Source organism: Poeciliopsis prolifica, unplaced genomic scaffold, assembly GCF_027474105.1.
Source record: "Poeciliopsis prolifica strain line A6 unplaced genomic scaffold, Auburn_PproV2 SCAFFOLD039, whole genome shotgun sequence".
NCBI classification, from domain to species: domain Eukaryota; kingdom Metazoa; phylum Chordata; class Actinopteri; order Cyprinodontiformes; family Poeciliidae; genus Poeciliopsis; species Poeciliopsis prolifica.
In genome coordinates, this window is record NW_026562414.1 from 5,297,397 (window position 1) to 5,320,000 (window position 22,604).

The 22,604-nt window shown below is 36.8% G+C and overlaps 1 protein-coding gene across 16 annotated transcripts in view; it reads left to right on the forward strand.

Annotated features, from left to right (window-relative positions):
- Window positions 1-22,604, forward strand: part of afdna (afadin, adherens junction formation factor a) — a 119,962-nt gene that overhangs the window by 30,078 nt on the left and 67,280 nt on the right. The window lies entirely within an intron of this gene.

Here is a 22,604-nt window from a genome sequence, read left to right on the forward strand (position 1 = left end):
GGTAGAAGTTATTAAAATCGTTAGATGTGTTTTCTATGGGTGCACAATCATCATCCCAGAATAGGTGTGTGGATGCAGTAATTGTAATTTAAGTATGATGAGCTCACTGTTGGTATGCTGATGTAATATTGGATGCACACACCAGACCTGGATGCCTGAAGATCACAGACATTTGGAAGTGATTCATCACAATGTCATCATCATAACATTTCTGTAGAGTCTCAGGCTTTGTATTTTTTGACAACTAATTGTCACAAAATACAATAATTAGTTATGTTTTTGGACTTCTGTGCAAATCAGTCCATACATGCATTTATTTTAGCTGCATTTTAGCAGAAATTTGTCAATATTGGAAAAGATCTCCTCAATTTCACAGTTTAACATGAGAAGCCATTAAACATACCGCTCCATCATCCTCCTAACACTTCCTGTCGTCTTCTTTGAGCTTCAGTATCTGTAAGATTTGGCTTTGCTCCTCTCTGCTCCAACGTCTTCCAATAAAATAAAATAAAGAATCAAAATTTAACGCAAGACTCAGAATTGATGAGTTTTATGAATTTCCATACGTTTTGTTGGTAAACGGTTGAATTGAGGCGCAAGGATATGATGACTACTCAGCTAGCTGCAGCTAGTCACATCTGCTAACCCTTGGACATTTCAATAAATTAGGGTTTATTGAATGTTTTGTTGCTCTGTTTTGTTCGTTTGGGGGAAAAAAAAAAGCATTGTTCAAGTTTTGGTACAGCAATATAAACTGAGATCTGCAGGGCTAAACAAAACATTGACATGTTTATACATACTTTAATAGAGACTGTGTTAGGAAATGAAAAGGAATAAAAGTCCTGATTGAATTTTACGGTTTCTTTGTGAGACATAGTATTTAGTTAAACTCTAAGGCATTTTTAAAAGGGAAATTTTCTTTTGTTAAATGTGGAAAAACATGAGATTCTTTTTGTACATAAAAATGACGGAATGATTTTAAACACTTTGTAAAATAATGCATTGTTCTGCTGAACCGCAGAACATTTATATTTAGGAAACATGGATAACAGTTAAGTGGAGCTGTTGATTTGTTTCCATTCACTCCAGATTTACACACTTTGGGTTAGTAAATATGACGAATTTAGTGAGGCTTGTTAATCTAACATGCATGTTTTTGGATGATGGGAGAAATGTAAACTGCATGCAGAAAGTCGGGATTGTAACCCAGGATTGTTTTGCAAACATTTTCCCATAATATTAATCATTGCATATATTTTTTAATACCATGCAGCTCTTGTGTTGGTAATTTACCCCTTTGCCATTTTGTAGCTGACATTTCATTTCAGACTTGTCATTTCATATCTGCCTTAGGGACATTTTGTAATTGCTTTGACAAGCTGCACTTTGGTAAATTTATATAATTTACTTCAGTCTATCGTTAGGAAATGTAGCATATGTTGATACGTATCGACCACCGCTGTGTTCATATGATCATTTATTAATAATTGCAAAATAAACGTCAAGACTGGAGACATAAAACTGTAATGGACTGAATATTCTGTTCTTTGTGTGGGAATAATTTTCGTACATTTTAGTGGAGCTGTTATCAGTCAGTTGCTATGGCAACTGACTGATAATAGCCGACATGTAGAGCCAGAAAAAAAGAAAAATACAAGCGGTCATTGCATAAAAGGCGATTTATTCTGCAGCAGTTCTTTAATAAGCCTAGCCAGGTCAGCTCATCTCTGTGCTCAAATATTGATTAGTAACAGCTATTAGTGATCCAGTGTCAGACCGAGGAGATGTTTCCAGTGTCTTCTTGATTAGCAGCTGATGTGATCAGACTGAACACTGATGGCTTTTCTTCAGTTAATATCAGCCAGAAATGTGGAAAAACAGCCAACGGCAGCGACGTTTTCCACAGATTCCCTTTACTGTGTTATATCGTTGCAAAAATGGCTGCCGTTAACGCCATGCCGAGGCAGATGTGCTGGTGTTTTATTCATGTGATGAAGGTATGGGACACTTTTAATGCTCATCTGCTGGACCCAAGTGCCTACTCCAGTGAAAGCCTTAAATCTACTTACTCAGAGCGTCCAAACCTGGCAGCTGGTCCAGAAGTTTAAGATGTTTAAATAAAATATAATGCACGAAACTAAAGATTAATGTTCAAGGAAAATTCTGTTGTTCAAATATTTTTCACTGTTTTTGCCACAGTATGTTGAGAGATTGTGATGTCAGCTTAGGCTTTACTCTCTTTACAGAACAATGCTAGTGTGAGGTTTCACATTAAATTCCCTCTACAAAAACTATTCTCCTTGCAAAATGAGTAAATCTCACAGATTTCTGGAGCACACCAACTGGGTCTGAGCTGAATGCGACTTTGCGAGCCGGAAGCTCGTATCCACCTTCTTCCCAATGGGATGTGAAATCCAACAAGTAAGCAGACTCCCCATGACATCAGCGGCCACTCCCTCAGTTTCCCTGCTGCCAGGAAGCAGGAAACTCAACAGGAAGTGTGTGGATTGTGGAGATAGTGGGTTTCCTGTCGTCTCAGTGGAAAGGCGCTGTTGCAGAAAGGCGCTTTGTCAGATTTTCTTTATTTCACTTATTTTTCTTTTCCAGATTAAAAATACTGTTTTAGAATAACTATTTCATCACAGGAATGTTTTTCGCAGAGTTTCTCACTTTGCTGATGATGATTAAGGTAAATTAAGGTAACATTTGTCACATCTTTTATGGTGCTATTAGTGGAAAAAGTGCTTGAGTTTAGCTATTGAGTACAAATTTCAGAGTTCACAATAAATTAAAATCTGTTGAGAGTTCAAAGTGAAGAAAATGCATGTAATAAAAGTTCAGTTAAAAAAAAAAAAAAGTAAAAACTACAGTTTTTCATGTAACATAAGTCACCTTTCAGTAATCCCAGCTATTGGACTGACCTGAAGTCAACTCTTCCTTCTCTAAGCCAAATCTGGAAGGTTGCAGAAGTTTTAAAACTTTGGATGACAGCACTATGTCAGTGACAACAATAAAATGACAAAATGATAAAAAAACTGTTAATAGAAAACAATCTAACAACAAAAAATAATACAATTTGAAAGATTAATAATGCAATAACAATAATACAATTATGACAAATAAAATTATGATAAAATGTTAAATTGATGAAATATGTAAAACAATAAATAATAAAATTGAGAATAAAATGATAGAAAATAACGCTAAGTAATAAATAAAAGAGATAAAAATAAGTATAAAAATATATTAAAAAAATGCTGAAAGTAAGAAAGGTATAAAATAACTAAAAATATCTTAATAAAACGATACAAGTAAAATAGTAATAATAAAATCAATAAAGTAAAAGTAAATAAAAATATGTAATGATTAAAAAGTGACTTTGTAAATAACTGAATGACTATTGGCTCAGTCGTCGTTATGGTGACTCAGGCTTAGCTCGCTGTTTTAAGCTAGCAGCCTGTTGGACCTCTGGTACCAGACCCGCTGACCGCTGCGGCTGTTGTTCTGCTGTCTGTCTGGCGCACCCTTCCTCCTCATCGTCTTCCTTTTTTCCTCTCGGTCCGTCACCGTGGTAACGACGATGCTGTGATCAGTGGCTGTATTTGACAGGCTCCTGTGAAAACAAAGATGTGTGTTTGAATGCATGGGTTCAGGCTAAGGTGGCCATTAGCAGTTAGTTTGCCAGCAGACAGGATTGGTTAATCTGCAGTTTAATTGAGGTTTGAGTGGCAGATGGCTTTGTCAGGTCTGTCAGCTAAAGGCTAAATTACAACTCAGCATTAAGGACACACAGGGAGAGATTTATTTATTTATTTTTTTAAGTAAAACATATTTTAACCTGGTTTTAATCTTTTAAATTTAGACCCAGAGGTTGACTAGAGCCAGTTAAAGCAAAATAGTTTGTTTTTCATAGAATTTTATCAGTCATTTTCTCCATATTCTAATGCTTTGTTGTCAGCATTTGTTTGCCATGGGAGAAAATATCAATTTGGATAAATATTTACATCTTCTTTGTAACAAAAACTAATTATGAATAAATGCTAATTCAAGTAAAAATGACAAACATATTGATCTCAAAGGGAAATGTAATGTTGTAACCCAGGATTCTTTGAAGAGTTGCTGTAGATGGCAGGAAGGATATCCAGTAGCAGTCAGTCTTGCAACAAATCTGAAGAGGCCTCTGTCTGTAGACTAGTGCATATTTATTATTTGAATTAAGTGATGAACAGCAAGCCCTGACCTCCTTGTTTTTCGGTATGGATTTTTTAAAATTATGCTTTTTTCGCTTGTTCAGAGATTTTTTTATGTGAAAAAAGACTGGATTTAATTTCTTGTCTGCCTCAAAAGTTCAGTGAGAAAATCTAAATGGAGAATAGCAGAAACATATCTTGCTCAGAGAAAAGTTTTAAGTTTATAAAATCACTTTGAACTGCTTTGTACAAATAAAGTGGACTGATCAATTTGACACTGGAACAGGAAGACATTTAAAAAACCCCACAAACAACAAACAAGATGAATTGTGAATCTGGAAGCAAAATTTTCCTTCAAAAGACTAGCTGAGACCAAAACGCCAGACTGAAGTCGTTTATCGTTCTGTTTTTGAGAAATGATAAATCACTCAAATTGCAATTAATTGATTTATTGTTACAGACCTACCTGCTTGTACAGTAGGTTTGTTTTTATTCATTACATAAGAAATGCATTATTTTCCCCCCAAGCTATGTATTTATTTACACCCCAGGTTATTTGATTCCACAAACTTTATTTTCACGTTTTACCTTGTCTTCATTTTTTGGTTCAGCTGATATTAAACATAAAAATAAAGCCTTGCTTTGCCAATACTTTTTTATTTTATCTGTGTTTAATCTTGGTGTAGCAGCTTTGTTGACTGTATTAACTCCAATTAATGCAGCTGGCTGAGCTTCATTGGCTGCTGCAGACTAGAAAGAGGGATGGGGTCACATTGGACAGCTGGGATCTGACGCCTGCCCACTTACTGCCTCAGTTCCCCGACCTTTTAAACCCAATTAAACACGTCGACCACAAAACCTGTCTCGGCAACCAATTATCTCTTTTAGAAATATAAATTTTAAACAGTTTCAGATTTTTGAAAAATAGTTCTGGTGAAATTTTCTGGACAAGAACTACCAGAAGCAGTCACTTGATTTTTCTTCAGTTCAAATGAGTTTTGATATTAGATTTCTTTTTTTTTTTTTTACAAACAGTGTTATTGTAAATGCAGTGAATGAGACAGTATCCAAACCTTCAATGAAAACGACACACTAACAAGCTTCACAAATTTGAAGCAATAATGATTTAATTAATGCAATTTTTTTATACTGCTGCTGAAATGTTGATTATTACAGATTATTTTGATAGGGAAACGGAGCAATACAGACATTTGCTTGTTGAGCATCTCTTTTGTCTTCATAGAATGACACAAATATGAAATTTGTCATTTGGTTATTTAGTTGAGCTGTCTGCTCATGTAGCCACTTGCCCTACTGAGGTACTGATTGTTTGACTCTGTTCGATTGGGGACAAAAATTGTACCATTTGTTGCATTTTTTATTTGCTTTCACGTAACTATAGTGAAACAAATCCAGCTCTTTAGAAAACCAGTTCCCCTCCTCGCCTAAGAAAACGACACAAAACTTCTTCACAAAATGTAAACGATTAGATTTTAGTGGTTGTAGGATTTCTCTTTTTTTTTGTTTGCTCGACAAGCACTTTTGTTTTTGTTTTTTACCCAGAATGCTCTGCGTCTTAATCTGCTTCCTGCTGCTTTTGGAGCGGATTCTGGTCTGCTTGGTGTTCAAATATAGATTTTAACCAAACCAGCTGATTTATTTTCAGCTAGTACTGAAGATACCAGCTGTATGGTCAAACAACCAAACTAAGAAAAATCTGTTCTCCTCCTCATCTTTGGGGGCGCTGCACCAAGAACCACTGAAGGAAATGACACAAAAACCCCTGAAGAAGACACTGAGCGCAACTTCCTATTTCCCAAAATCTAAACTAAATGCAGCAGCGTCAAATTTTAGCGGTTGTACAATTTCTCTTTTATTTTTGACAAAATACCAGGAGAAATTTCTCCCTCTAGTGCTACCCTAGTGTGTTTGTGTTGGTTGTATTACCCAGAATGCCCTGCGCTATAGTGCACTTCCTGCTCCAGTCTGCTTGGGGTTCACATACGTATTCAAACCGCTCCAGAGTTCACTTCAGCTGAACAGACAGGCGGACCGGAGTTTGCTTCACTCCTCCCCAAACAAACCGAACTTTCTGACAAATGAACTAGAGTTCAATTAAAGTGAACTAAACAGAGCTGGCGTAAAGTCATCCTACCTGTGTAGACTTCCAGTATGTGGACTTTATTTACACAGTTAGTTTAGTTACAACATTTCTCAGATAATTGATTCCAACTTTAATTTGCAGGTTGTTTAAGCCTTAAATTACTCTCTATCTGTCTTGCAGACCCACCGCTCCACGTTGGAGGCAGTTAATTTTCCGTAATGGGCCTTCAAATGTGATCAATATATGCTAAACTGCTCCCTAAAGGAGCTTCCCTAAGCAGTCTGGAGTAACACATCAGCACACTGGGCGGCTTTCGGTGGGAGGATGTCCAACTGGGTAATATGTCATCGTTTGGATGGGCTACTGCTGGAATTCCTGGAATGCAAATGGAGCTTTTAGACGAGAACAGCAGACGAGATGAACGGCGAAGGATGTCAGCAATTCCCTCACACACTTGTTTATGTGGTGGATAATATAAAAGCTAAAGCAGGAGTTTTGGGGTGAAGCACCTGTGGTTTCTAATCCAGGCTGCACATTCCTGCTCTCTTATCGGCCTTTTCCCTCTGTCCTGTGCTGCTAAAACAAGCGGTGTATTGTGTGTGCTCAGCAGAGCAGCCCGCCCTCAAAGCTGTGTGTGGATGTGTTTGTCCCAGCCAGCCTGTCAGACTGCGTTAATCCCCTCAGAGGCCCAGCTCACCTCCTCCTCGTCCTCCTCCTCCCCCAGCGGCCTCCATTCGTTCTGGCCCGGCCCGTTTTCCTCCTCAAATGCTCGCCCACCTGTCAGTCTCTCCTCTGACCTCACAGGATCAGACGGCAGTCAAGCAGGGGCCAATTACTGTGGCCGCTTGGCACCGGCCGCCACCACCTCCCAAGGTGCTTTGCAGCAGATCGATGGTCTGCAAGGAGGGAAAACAAGCAGCGGTCTGCAGCGTCTCTCGGGATGATAAGGAGTTAAGCCCAGTGTTTGGTTGTTGTGGTCAGAATGAAGTCAGAGGTCGCAAAGCTGTAAACACTGCAGCTTAATGGTGGGAGTTTATCGTATCGTTTAGCAGCTTTTGTAATGACATTTTGATCATTATCACAATAAAAGCCCCTAAAATGCCATTACTTTTAAAGGTATATCAACTATAATGACATGCAGTTGCTGTTTGTATTGTAGTGAAACAAATCGCTCTTCTTTATGTGACTGGTGTCCAAACAACTCATTGGAAATGGGAATGTTATTCATTATCAATATTTGTCTTTGTGAAGCGATGATTGCTATCATGCAGTCAGTCACAACCATACAGTTACCTAAAAAAACAGCAATATTAAATAGTTTTATTGTCAGAATAGTACCACATCTGGTCCTAATGTGGTTCATTTGAAACTTTAGTTTCACTGGAGATGGGAATCTTTTAATATCAAAGTAAAATCTTTGATTATTTCATAGGTCTTTAAAATATTTTCAAGATTTGTTTGCTTTGCAAGGCAGAACGATAAATGGAGATATTATAATTTTTTACATACCTGCGTCCCGTTTTGTTTCCGAATTGTCACGGTGAGAGTGCCATAATTTTCTGCAGACAACTTCTTCCCTCTCCTTGAATGTGGTAGCGCTGCACCAAGAACCACTGAAGTAAATGACATAAAACCACAGAAGAAGAAACTGAACGCAATTTTCTTTTTTCACAAAAAAGTGAACAGAAATGGAGTGGTGTAAGATTTTAACGGTTGTAGGATTTATCTCTTTTGTTTGACGAAACAAACAAGCTGGCGCTACACTAGCTGAAGTGTATTTACCCAGAATGCCCTGCACTGTAATCCATTTTCTGCTTTTGGAGCGGTTTCCAGTCACCTCGGCGTTCAAGCAGTCAGTTCATTTCACCTGAACTGAGAACGAGGTTTGTTTGCTTTTTTTGGTCCGCATCAGATCATGTTCACACCTCTTCAAACACACCGGCCTCTCGAGAACTAACAAATTTGTTTGATTAAAGTGGACAAAAAAACAGTCCAAGGTTGTTTTTCCCATCTGCACTCCCCCTGTCAGCTGGTTCTCTTTACTCCCTCAAACCCAGTGGAAGCTGCACCCTGTCCTCGCCTGTCCACTCAGCCCAGCCCCAGAATTGACCAGAAACACAATAATAATAAATTGTGGGTGCCCTCAGGACTTTCCTTCACTCATATTTGTTGATCTTAGCCATCCAGCCTGCTGTATAAGAATGGCTGGGACACACACACACACGCACACACACCAGAGTGTTGTAGCATGCAATGTGCGACTGACGCTGACGTAATCCTAGCCGATGTGTGGGTGGAAGTTTTGGTTTTTCTGTTTTCCTAAGAGTTTGGGTGGATCTCTTTCTCTCCGAAAAGAGAGCAGCTGTATTTCTCTTCAACCTTATTTTTTCAAAAATGTTATCACATGACCTGCGCATGTGCGTGTCGAAAGGGAGAGGTTGCACACTGAGCTACTGTTGCTAATCAGTTGTTTGTCCAAGGAGGCAGAGTCTGATGCAAATCCACGAAGTCGGCATTTAACGTGTTTAGTGCTGGTCATTGTTGAAGCATTTCCATGGCAGACGGCCGTCACGTGCCAAGTGAAAAGTGAAGCTGGTCGTCTTCAGAGCGTTTCTGTCCAAGGCCGCATGATGTCATGAGCTAATCTGGATGCTTGTGGTACCATTCGCACCAGTTTCAGGATATCTGCAGCTTCCATCATGTTTAATAGCTGTTCTTGGTGCCAGAGCTTCTGCAGAATCATTTTTGGTGATGAATCCACATCTGCTGTTATTTCCTCTATTCTGATATTCAATCCATATATGCAAATCTTCATTTACATATGTGAAATGAAGATTTCATATATTTAAACTCAAGTTTATCTTGTGTTTAGTCTGTATATTTGCCCTGTAGCGAATAATTATTCAAGTTTGCAATATTTATGGTTTATATTAGATCAATTTGTTACATTTTTAATAAATAAAAAAACTAATTATAAATTGCATTAGCACATAATTTCTCTGAGATTTTTAATGAAATATAATATACGTTATTTATCCCCAAAGGAATTTGCTTATTTGTTGACAAGCTACTCAATCAAAAGTGAAAATTTATTTTAAAAAAATACATAAATGTGAAATAAGTCATTTAAATATGACCTAAATATAAAATAAGTGAATGAAACTATTTTAATCTGTAAATGAGTCCAGAGTAGAAACTTAAAGACAATTTTGATCTATTATATTTTGATATAAATATTGGCATTTACAATGGTATCATCCAATATTCGCCATTTTTTAAACATGTGTCCATAAAGTGTAAGTGGACAGATATAAATAGCCAGGAATTATTGCGACAAATATTCTCATTTTGTGAGCATTTTCAAATAATACAGTAGTGATAGCATTATAAAGCAAATACATCAAAGATCAAAAAACTGTATTTTCTAAATCACACTTTGTACATCTAAAAAAAAAAAGTTTAAATAAAAACCTAAACACAACCAAAGCAATAAATAACATTGATTATGGATTTTCGGTAGACAAAAAGGCCCTTTAATAAGCATTAATCACTAGACAAAAAGGTTGAAGGTAATCCAGGCAGCAGGAATGTCAGCAGAGTGGAAAATAAAATGTCAAATTACTAATGAGGGCAGTTTTTGTTTTGTTGTTGTTGTTGTTTTTTGTTTTTTTCTCCCAACCATCACTAAAAATATTTCTATAAACAATTTATGGTTATGTTTTGTTGAACAGCGTTAAGGGGTGATCGATGCACCATGTTTCAGCCTCCCCTCCTTTGTTTGTCACCTGAGCCGAAACGGGAGACCTGGCCCAGGTGGTCGCCATGGCAACGACCAGCGGCTCGTTGGTGTCGGGTTCGTGCGGCAGAGCGCCGCCGTTCATGTGTTTGCACCGTTAAAGCAAACAAGAACCTCACAGTGCCGTGACTTCATGCCAGTGGGTTGATAAATGTAAAATTTTCACAAAAAAAAAAAAAAAATCACTTTTCCATGTTTATTTTCTAAAATTGGGTAAAATACAACTTTCCAAACAAAGTTTATGCTGCATTCTCAATGATTTCAGCAAGCTCATTTATTTATTTATTTAAATACTGTTCTCATCACCAAGCAACAGCAGTTAAATAAAGCAGCAAGAAATAGTTGATGCTCTTGATTCAGTACCAAGGAGGCACTGGATCCACAGAAATGTAACATTTTCTTGGATAGTTAGAAAAAGTGTGAAGAATGTAACAAGTGAAAAATATGAGAGTTCACCAATTTAAGATTTAATTTATAAAATAGCTGGAACCTTTAGAAATAGTTTCTAAGTGGATCAGAAGCCGGTAGATGGAGGGAAGAACTGGACTGATTCGTCCTTAATTCATCGTTTTTACGAGACGAAAAACGGTAAGAGGGAAACATTTGTTGTGATGCTAATTACAGCAACTACAACTTATTTCTCTTCATTTTATGTTTTCAAATTAACTATATGTGACTTTGTGTTGATTAACACAACTTGGTATCCTCAACTAAAACTTCCTGTTGTATTTCAAACTGGGAAGTCTGACTTCGTAGTAAAAAATGTCATATTAGTACCAGCTGTAGGTGTAATTGAAGTATTAAAGGTATGAATTACTATTTCTAGTTCATCATGTTAAAATTTTCTGATCTAAATGAGATCTAGGCCTGAAATAAGTCTTTGCACAGATCTTGATGTTAGCCGGCTAACAGGTGCACCTGATGAGACTGAAATTTTTGTTCATCATTCACAGTTAAGTCAGTGAGACAAACTGAGATTGAAGGGGGATGACAACTGGGTGTCATCAGCGTAAACATGAAATAATAATATACCTTCTGATGTTTCTGAAAGACAGAGGTTTATTTGGTGCGTCGTCTGGCTTCTTTTGATGCAGATCTCCCATCAATGACAAGAGTCAGATAAATGTGACTCAACTAATTCAGACCAAAGTAAACAAACTGTAGATGTAAAAATGTCCATAGTAGACATGTTTTGACTAGGCAGTGGAATTGCTATTTCTATTGCTATTGTCAAGAAATTAAAAGTTTACGTTTTTAAGGACAGGCAAAAATTTTAAAATTGCAATCTCATCACTCTTAGGCAAATGTTTCTCCAGGGTTTCAGTTAATTCAACATCAGCCCTGTTCCTTACATTTTGCAGGACAATAAATTGTCCCAGAGGTTATTGCGGTACACGATAATGTTTTAAATCACTTTCAAGTAATATGATTGTGATGGCATAGAAATTGAAAAATACATTCTAAAAGATCAATAAACTTTAAATCTTCATGATCATTTAACCTTGGAACTGGAAGACTTTTTAAATATACCAAAACAAAACAATGGAAACAACAAATAAAATGAATCATGAAATCTCTCAAAATAAAACTTGTTTTGCTTTTGTCCAGTAATCAAGCTTGCTAGTGTCGCATCATTTTTCCTTAGTTATGGACCGTTTCAACTGATAAACGGGTAAACCGCAAGAACTCAGGACATTTGCACAAGTTAAATGCCTCAGATTAAATGAATTAAGATGAAACCACTGATGGCTGTCCTTGAGCTGAAACAGTTTTTTCTTTTTGTGCAACAGAAATCAGCCTTCTCTCCAAATTGGCGTCTGTGCGGAGTAGCTAAATGAATCCCTGGAATTTGCTCCCAGTACGATGTTGGACGTTTCTCTGGATGATTAGTAATCCAAAACCCCACAGAGGAGGGAAAGAACTTCAACTATGCCACAGTTGTAGCCCATTTTACTGTAGCACACATCCAGATGAGGTTGATATTATCAAATGATTTTTGGGTTTGAGCTGATTTTTACAAGAACGTTTTTTTGTTGTGACCGATGCTGGCAAGATGATGCAGTTAATGCGGTTATTAGCAATTGTACAAGAACCCAGATCATACCACTCCAACTATAATAAGACTTTTAAAGTTGCATTTCTGCCTGAGTTGGTCTGAGGTGGTTCAACTTTGTTTTGTTGGATGTAATTAATTAATCGATTCTGATGATTTTTGATTGGATAACAAATTTTGGCACATTCTGTAGCTTTTTCATATCCTCTTAAACTTTTTTTTTTTCGTACTGTTGCCTTGCAGCCAGAAAGTCCTGGGTTCGATTCCGGGCCCGGGGTCTTTCTGCATGGAGTTTGCATGTTCTCCCTGTGCATGGAGGGCTCTCTCTGGGTACTCCAGCTTCCTCCCACAGTCCAAAAACGTGACTGTCAGGTTAATTGGCCTCTCTAAACTCTCCCCCGGTGTGAGAGAGTATGTGGATGGTTGTTTCTCTCTGGGCTGCCCTGCGACAGGCTGGCAACCTGTGACCCCGCCTCTCGCCCGGAACGCAGCTGGAGATGCACCAGCACCTCCTGAACCCAGTATGATGAACAGAAAATGGATGGTTGGATAATTCAATATGCGATTAATTGTGATTGATGCGATTAATTGCAATTCATGTGATGGTTTCAGCCCGGTGTCTGGTAGTTTTCATGTCTTGGTTTGAGATATTGTACTCCAGTTAATGCTTAATCAATCAACTAGTAGACTAGTAATCATTAGTCTGATTAATCGTTTCAACCCCACTTCTGATAGTTTGAACGTCCTCTTCTCCTTGCCTTCGTTTTGTCCAAAAGTCACTCCAGGGCTTGATATGACAGTTCTTTGGTCGGCCTGCATAATTCAGTAATTCAGTAAGTTTTTTGTGTCCTCTCTACATTCTTGAAGCTGCTTCTCCATTCGCTGCACGTACAGACCTTCAGAAATGCCTCCTAAGGTCGCAGCATCGTGTGCGCCGGCTCGGTGTGTTTGTACCTGCAGTGGCCCGATCACAAGGTGCCGTGTTTAACCAGGTATTGATCTTCCCTGTACATCCACACGTGTCCAGGAGCTTGTGACCTTCCTACCTGTTTTTTGAACTTTTCTTTTTGAGTTACTGAGAAGCAGAAGGGGGAAAAAAATCTGAGTAAATGGAGCAGAAGTGAACGCTTCCTCTCATTATCCAGCCTGTTTCTGACTCTGGGTTCATGTTCCCACAACATTTGAACTAATGGGCTGTTTTTTTCTTTCTTTCTCTAAACAAGTGTGCTTGCTGAAACCTTTTGAAGTTTATCTGCAAACACTGACTTTAACTTAGTCAGGGTTCAATTAATTTAATGCCAAATTCGTATTAAAACATCTTCTCACATGTTAGAAATATGTTTTTGCTACAAATGGTCAAATTTTCGGTTAAGAAATGCTGTTGTTGCATTTTGATGTTTTCTCATTTAAAAAAGGGGCAATAATGTGTAAAATAACTTATGAGATTCTATAAAATACCTGCAAAATATGCATTTTTTTTAACCTGATTAGTCATTTAATCCATTACTAAAATTATTAGTTTTGACCCTAAATTTTTTAATCTACTTCATAATCAGGCTCTATTTTGGTGGCCTATTAGATAAATTGAAATTTGTGGTTTTAGTGAGACAAAATTTGAAAAATGTAAGTGTTTTTTAAGATATTTTGACGTACTTTGTGTAAATGTGTGAAGACAGGAGTCGTCTCCACTCTGCAGCCTCGTGGTTGTTAATTCCCACAGTGTTTTCATTCCTCTGGCCTTACTGTTGCGCGCCAACCTTGATCCCTCAGAGTTAGTTATGGAGGTGCTGAAGCAGTGAGCAGGTCTGAGGATTCCTACATGATTTATCCTCTACCTTCACACAATCGCTCTCTGTCAGAGCCACAGGGTGGGCTTTGTGTCCGCCGGGCTGGACGGCTCGATACCGAGGCTGAAACTCACCTGAAACAAAAAGGCTTTTCTTTCCCGCAGCAGAGGAAATGTCTGCGTTTTGTCTTCTCATTGTTTTGGGGCGGCGAGTCTCCGCTGCCCGTCTTTGTTTTTCTGGTGATTCAAGTTGTTTTCTGCTGGGCAGGAAACTCAAAAGCCCCAGTTAGACCAGTTCAGTGCTGATATTACAGGAAGTTTGACTTCTTCGTCCAGGACAGGAACTGGGCATTGATTAGCTTTTTGTTTCTGCTGTGTATTTTCCTGTGAACGCTTAGAGAAGCCAGTTAGGTCAGTCATGCTAAGCTAACCTGACTCTTTGTTTTGGGCTGAAAGGTGTACCTCTGTCCCGGTTCTATTTACGGATCTTTTTCTTCTACCATTATTTGGCATTTAGCTCCATCTTCTCACGTTTTTTTTCCTGTTGATACTGCAGAAAGTTTCTACCCACTGCATGATACTGGTACAACACCATTTCCCACATAAGCAGTAATTATTCTGAACCTGTTCGCTGTTTAAAAAAAAATATTTTTAGTAATTTGGGACAACTAACAGTCTATGTATCTTATCAACTTTTACAAATTTTTAAATAATTTGAACATCATTTGAATTTTTTCTTTGTATTTTTTTGTGATGTTTTTAAGACTGAGTTATTCCTTTTATTTATTCATGTTTTATTTTTAAATCATTAGCGTACTTAACAGGTACTTATTTATTTTTTTCTGTTATTCATTCATTCAAGTTTTTTAAGACATTTTTTTTTTCATCCAAGGTTTTGAATTTTGGCAGCTTTTATTTTTAAATTTTTGTGTTTTCAATAAATTTTTTAATGTATCTACTTTTTCATTAATGTTTATTTGGGTCTCTAAGGTTTTTGTTTTTTACAATTTGCCTGGTATTTTTTCTCATCTTCTCACTAAATCTTACCAGTTTTTGTTCCCCACATGACCAGAAGTTCCCACAAGCCTCTGGGCTCCTGCTTGGATACGTTTCTTTTTAAAGTAGTAGACGTGCAGAAAGTGGCAAATATAAGAAATATTTAGCTTGCCATGCTGTTGTGACAGCTGTCTTTTTGGGAACCTTAAATTTACGCTCAGTAAGCCTCGACTCTGAACCCGGCAGTGAAGCTGGAGTCTGGATCCACGCAGCAGTAAATCCCCAGTTCCAGTCTTACTGTCATTGTGCAACTCCTCACTTTTCCTCTTCTAGCTCCTGTAGATTCCTTCAAAACTGTAGATTTAGTTGCTGGTTCATTGTTTGTTTAGAAGCTTTATTGCATGTTGAACAGTTTGTAGGTGTAGTCTGTGTGTTGGGATGACTTTCTCTTCTTCATATCTGAGATAAAACCTCCGACCAGCTGACCTTAGACAGGCTTAGGGTGGAATCCCCCCACGGTACTGCAGGTGGGGCTGCAACAATATTGACTCAGGAATTTAGTTCATTTTATTAGGCTCGTGTGTGTGTGTGTGTGTGTGTGTGTGTGTGTGTGTGTGTGTGTGTGTGGTGTGTGTGTGTGTGTGTGTGTGTGTGTGTGTGTGTGTGTGTGTGTTGTGTGTGTGTGTGTGTGTGTGTGTGAGAGAGAGAGAAAGAAAAGAATGACGCAGAGCAGCTGGAATCTGCTACCATTATCCAGAAAGTTTCTCCTCCTCCCTTCTCTTAAAATTAATCTTTTCAATCCTGCTAAAAAATTCAAATTCAACTGTAATCTTATGTCTCCATGGTTATGAGTGATTTAGCTATTTTACTTAAAGACAGAGCAGCAGTATCACTTTCTGCTATGAGAATTAGATGGAGTATTTACATTTCTTACGTCAGATTTTTTTTTCCAGAAAACGTCAGTGTTTATAAAAATTTGTTTCATTCTTTCAGTTTTTGAGCATTTTTATATGAACTGGACTCAGACTTGCTTTTACTCTCTTACATTTACTTTCGTAACTTTTTGAAGCGATGTGCTGTGAGGTGTAGTCATCCCCGACCACACTTTTCATTTTTGCTGGAGTAATGTTTTAAAGTTACATTTGTACAATTTTTGTTGAAGTTTGCACATAATCTTTGTTGTTCTGATGTTTTCTATCTGCTGAGACTGTAGTTATTGTCACTGCAGGGCTGGCAAAAAGCTTTATGGGGCCTTAAGCAGAATAATTTGGGGGGCCCATCTTCCTGTTTAGGACCTCATCACCACTAATTGGCCAAGGTTAACCGCAGTCACAGATTGATGTTTACTGAGCTGTATTTGTGAACAAACACCTCAAAAAATAATGAATACATGTTTTTATCTGATGCAGCAGCCTCATCGACATCTTGGAAGGAAGTTTCAATGAATATAGTTTGTAATGTGGTGTCCCAAACATGTCATGTCTGTTTTTATGGCCAATATTGAAATTTGCTTTATTTTCAAAATGACATTTTATTTTATCTTCATTTATAAGGTAAGCCATTTATACTGTGTATTTTCATGTTTTGAAATATGATTTATATATATTTAAAGAATGTTATTACAAATAAGTGTCAAATTGATTTATTTTTTAAGTCATCAGCTTCCAAAAACTCCATATTTTTCTGCTCAAAGGTGGTGAGGCGTGGTACACTCAAACTCAAAAAACTGTTAGACATAATGGACTGAAAATTGATCTGCTTTTTTCTGGTAATACACTTAATAGAAAAATGCTTTTAGAGTACTAAAAATCTAAAGGAAAAAAAATTGACTGCCGGTACAAACAATGGAGCAGTTTGAAGAGTAAGGGAGAAAGCTAATCATATTTAGAAATGTTAAATATGGATACATTTTTGACTAGTTCCAGATCGCTGTGGGCGGAGGGCCCATGTCAGATTATCTTTTCCCGGGCCCAGAAAAAGCTTCCAGCTGCCGTGGAAGATGGTCTCGGTTGCAAATGCTTCATTTTAGATTTATGCTGCGAAGCTCTTTGAGTTCTTTATGCCGTGATTTATTTATTTGACACTAAAACCAGCTTATTGAATGATCGGCTCGGTTATAATGCAACTTCCCTTTTTTTCGGTGTAATATCTTGAAACGCAGACATGCAGCTCTGTTCAGGCTCAGTGGATGAAACGTCACACTCCAAGGCCAAAAGTGGTTCACTGACTCAGATAAAGAACTCTGGTTAGTTTCCTTAACACCTGATAACCCCCTGCCTAACACACACACACACACACACACACACACACCACACACACACACACACACACACACACACACACACACACACACACACACACACACACACACCACACACACATACACACCAAATGCCTGCTGTTTTTACATTTGAAAGGAGGAAAGATCAACATAAACAAGATATAACAGTGTGTGAAAGTGTTGACGGTTGTTTCTGATTAAAACTTGGATTTTATTTCCCTCCTGTTTCTCTGCTTGTTGCATGTTTTGAATCAGCGATTCTCTGCTTTTGAGCTCAAACAGGAGTTGTGTTTGTAGTCCTTCTAAATAAAAATACGGGTCCCTTTGGTCGGCGAACCAGGCAGGTTGTTATATTATGATCATAGAAAAACGATGAGGGAGCAAATGAGACTTTGAAGCTGATACCTGCGAGCATCTTCTGAGAAAAATGTCCCAAGTATTTATGAATGTTTTACAGTTTTGATGTGAGCCAAATATAACAGCCTGCAGCCAGAGTTAATCCACAGAGCACAAAAGACTTTGATGAAAAATATGTAAATATTTTACATAAAAAATTGAAGACCTTGCACTTTTATGCTTATCTTTTGGATTATCTTCATAAAAACAAAGTTTTTTCTTTTTTTTTCTTTAAAAAAACACAATCAAAGTTAAAGTTCTTGATCTCTAAAATGATTTTTTTTATTTTACAAAAAGAAAAAATGTTCTGATCCGCCTGAAAGTTCAGACAAGTAAAGCAGGTTGCATAAGGCTGGCGCAAATAGGCAATCAATTATTTAATCACATGATAAGTGGAAAGGAGTTAAATGATTTCCATTTTTTATGATTTGTATTTTTTTTCTTTTTTCTCTTTCTACCAAAAACTGTTGTTTTGGTCTCAGCCAGCCTTTTTTTTTAAAGCACAACTTTGTTTACAGAGAATTCATTATTCATTTCATTTGTTGTTTCCAATTTTTAGATTATATATTGTGGATATTTCAAATGTCCATTAGAACTTAAAGCCTGTTGATCTTTGAGAAAGTGTTCTTCCATTATTATGCCATTACTATCACTTGAAAATTGTTTCAAAACAATTTTATCATCTGTTGCTGTAAATTCTGGGAAATTTAAGTGAAACATCTGATATTCTTGCCTTTCCTTAATACTTAAACTTTTAATTTCTTAAACTTTGACTTGGCTCGGTTGCATTATTACCATAGGTGGTTGGTTACTTTGGATTGAATCAGTTGTTGAGTTTACCTTGAATAACTTTTTTCCAGTGGTTTGGTTGTTTCTCATAGAGAAACTATTGACAAGGTGAGAAGATTCAGTTTGTTTATTGAGATCCTGACCCAGAGTGTGAGAACCAAATGTAAATACAGGAAGTAGATATTCTGAACTAATAGAAAATATTGATTGAAATTGTTTGTTTTTCTGGGTTTTCATTCAGGCTGAACTATCTGAGAAGCAACCTGAATGATTTTGAGAAGACATCTTGACAGTTGCATTTTCGTTTCACAGAAAAGACACACAGCCTTTGTTTTAGTTTATTTTACTGCGTCTCAGTTGCTAAATCTTTCTGCAGCTGAGCAGAAACAAAACTAAAGTTACCTTAGAAGAACAATCTACAGTCAAAGCTAGAATACCAGCGATCAGGCCTGAAATCTGGATGTAGAGATGAACTCTGCCCTGAACCTTCAGAGCCACATAAAGACTGTTACAAAGTCAGCCTTCTTTCACCTGAAGAACATCTCCAGGATCAGAGGACTCATGTCTCAGCAAGATCTAGAGAAACTCATCCGTGTGTTTATCCGTGGTCAGGTTGATCACTGCATCAGCATCTTAACAGATCTAATCAAAAATAATTAAATTTAAAACACTATTCTTAGTTTATAAATCACTCAACAGCTTGGCACCAGAATATGTTCAATAAGCTTCCAAAAATCTGAAAAACAGCCGAAACACTGAGTTCCTTTAAATCAAGATCTAGAGAAACATTTGTTTTGAGTTGCCTTTGACCCTTAATAATTGGAAAATCGATTTATTCTAGTCTTCATTTCAATATTGTGATCATTTTGATGAGGACATTGATAAAAACCGTCATGTAAAACACAAATCAGCATTCATTACTTTGACTTGTTGCAAAATGTAATCTCTGCTGTAGGTTTTGTCCAGAAAACTTGCATGAAACGGCTTGGAATCAGTAGTTTTTCATTATTTGTTTGGCTTTGAGTTAATTATAATCTGTCAGCAGAAGATAAATCTGTTTCTGCCTGAGTATTTGGGTTAATTACACCTGAAAACACTGTAGGTTTCTCTAAGTTTGATAAATCATTCTTATAAACTCAATCTCCCCTGATATGAAATCAGTATTTATCTTCCATGAAGTCTATATACATGTTCTGGTTTATAAGAAGAGACTTATTGTCAATAAGGTTGAACTCTTCCGGCCCGTAAACCTGAACTGGGTGAGGGATGAGCAGCAGGTGGGACCGGTTTCAGTTGGCCAGTTTCAGTGTGTGAAATCGACTCACTTTCTCATACAAACCGAGACCTGACCTTTGACCTCTGCTGTTGGAGAACTTTGACCTGGAGGGTGTTTTTTTTTCCAGAAAGCTTCATGGGTGGATTTAAAGTTGTCTGTTTAAAGCGGATTTCCTCACCACAGCGGTTCTTTTGTCTCAGTCTGGCAGACATTTTACAGTTAATCCACTTGTGTTTAGTGTAACTTTTATAACTGGGCGTACAGCATTCCTGAGCTGAAATGAAAGATAAAAATGTGTGTGTGTGTGTTTTGGAGCTCTTTGAAATGAAAATATGCAGCAGATGAAGGAGGATCTTTCAGTGTTTTTGTTACTGCCGCTCAGACCGAACAGAGTCCATTAAAATACAGATTCCTTGATCTTACCAATGTTATAATAGAAACAAAACTTATTCCTCACCAACTTATAGATTTTAACCCCAAAATATAGTTATTTTCATTGTTGTTGTTTTTTTTTCCAGTATTTGACTAAATTTGAATTTATAGAGCTTTATAGTAGAACTGCTGTATATTTACAGAAGTTATCCAAATAAACAAAGCCATCTTTGTAGTTCAGTTATATTCCTTAAATAAGCTATTATTTAAGAAAGTAATGATCAGGATTATTTATGACATCCATGCCTGATTACAGTGAAATAACACTGTGATAATAACTGTTATTATCATGTTGTAAAACATTGTGGTGATTGTCAGTCAGCTCTAGAGTTTTCATTCTGATCATGTCTCTGAGTCGCTAGGCTAATGCTAGTTCTATTGCTCTCTGCTTTGATACGACTCTTTGATATAGATTTGGTTTGTAACATTTCATTATGCTTAACAGTTAATGAACAAAACAGAGAGAAAATATTTCTGTTTTAGAAACTTGTATAAACCTCACACTTCTGCAAAACCAGCAATATAAAACGCCCCGTGTGAATTACAGTTTTGCCAGCTGTGCACACAAAATATAGGCAGAGATTTGCCAAATGCAGCAAAATGAGACCCTGCTGCTCACAAAATTAACTGATCCATTAAAAAAAAAGGTTTGTAACTAGTTTATTAGCTAGTACTTGTACAGTTCTAGAATAGGATTTTAGATTAGTGTGTGAAATTGGTCATTTGCTTCCTGAGCTAATAACTAAATCCAGATGTTTCTGGGGTGAGCAGAAAGGCAATAAAATAAATCCAACTCCTCCAACACTTGTAGTGCCAAAAAAAACAACTTTATTAAGAAAACCAACTCCAACAGGTCATCACAAAACATAAAATAAATGCAGTTTAAATGAAGCAGTGCTTATCGATTAGCCTGTTTGTTTTCCTCTCAGTGCAAAAACACAAAATCCTACCAAGTAATTTTGCTCTAGTTTCTTGGTGCCCTTGAAATGAGACAAAATTGTTTTAGGTCAATAATCCCTTAATATTGTTGAAAAAGTACTAGTTCAACTGGCAGATTATTTCACTTATAACATGCTTCTCATGTTATAAGTGAAATAAGATGTCTAACAATCTCTTATATCTCACTGAAAAGTCACTTGTAAGTTAGTTTTGTCTCATTTCAGGTGTACTAAAATATTTGCACTAAAGCTAGACCATTAATATTTAGTAAGATTTGGCTTTTGACTGAAGTTTTACTTTAGAGATCCAGAAAAAAATCAATTCCTAGTCCTGGGAATTCTGAATCAATCCCAAATACACAAATAGCAATTAATATTTAAATATCTATATAATTTTTTAAATCTTCCATTATATTTTTTTATTCAAGAAAAAGCCAGTTAGCCAAGCAAATCTTATTCTCATAACTTAAGGTGGAGATTTTGTTGCAGAAACCTATTTTTGTTTATAAACTGACAGTATGGAACCTTATATCATTTAAGTAAATGTTACATTTGTTAAGTCTTCAGTCACATAATTTAAACAGAATCTATAGTTTTTATTTGCGTAGAAAAACTGGTTTCAAAATTAAAAGTAGTTTCTGAATCGAATCATGAACCTAAAAATTGGAGTTGCATCATTAGACGCAGAAACATTTCCAGTGTCCTGTTCTTTTTTTTTTTTATCAGATAAGCTGAAGTACGTTCAGTTCTGCATATTCTGCTAGAAAATCTCCTTCATGTTTTTGTGAGAGAAATGTTGCATTGACTGCAGCCACGTTGTTAATCATTAAACCCCTGATAGTAGAAGTCACAAACATCTCTGCATGTCAACTTCCAGCTTAGACACACTTTAAATCTGCCAGATAGCAGCTATCTGCAGACTTGACCTACTTTCCTTCGGGATCATACATAGTTCTGAAGCTCTCCGAGCTCGCAGTTCAGCTGAAGTATCAGTCATTGTGGGTGAACGTCTTTGCTTTACGCGGCAGAGACGAGGGATTAAGATGCAGCACCGAGCCCTGCAGCGCTCTGACTTACAGTAATTACACCAAGTTGGTTCATTTGCTCAGATTAGAGATGAATATGTGTGCTTAATTAGGAAAAAAATATTTAATGTATGCAGCAGGAGGATAAAAACATCTTCATTCAGGATATTTTGAGATTCAAGTAAAAAAAAAAAAAATATATATATATATATATTTATTAACATAGTTGACGTGATAAAGATAATCAAAAGATGTGTGGATTTAGTTTCAATTACTATTTATGCTTTTTATAAATGTGTTGTAGTTCCCTTGTTTTGTATTTGTATTGATTAAACTTTTAAGACAAAATGTGTGTACCGTAAAGTCATTTTAACCTTGTTTTTATACCCTTTGCTTTGAGACATTGACACTTTATTGCCGTTAAACTTCACATTTAAATATAGAGCGAAATTTTGTTGCAAGGCTCCATTTATTCCAAACATTAGGAATAAGCAAAACAAAGTGAGCATTATCCAGGGAGAACATAAATGTCAATATGCATT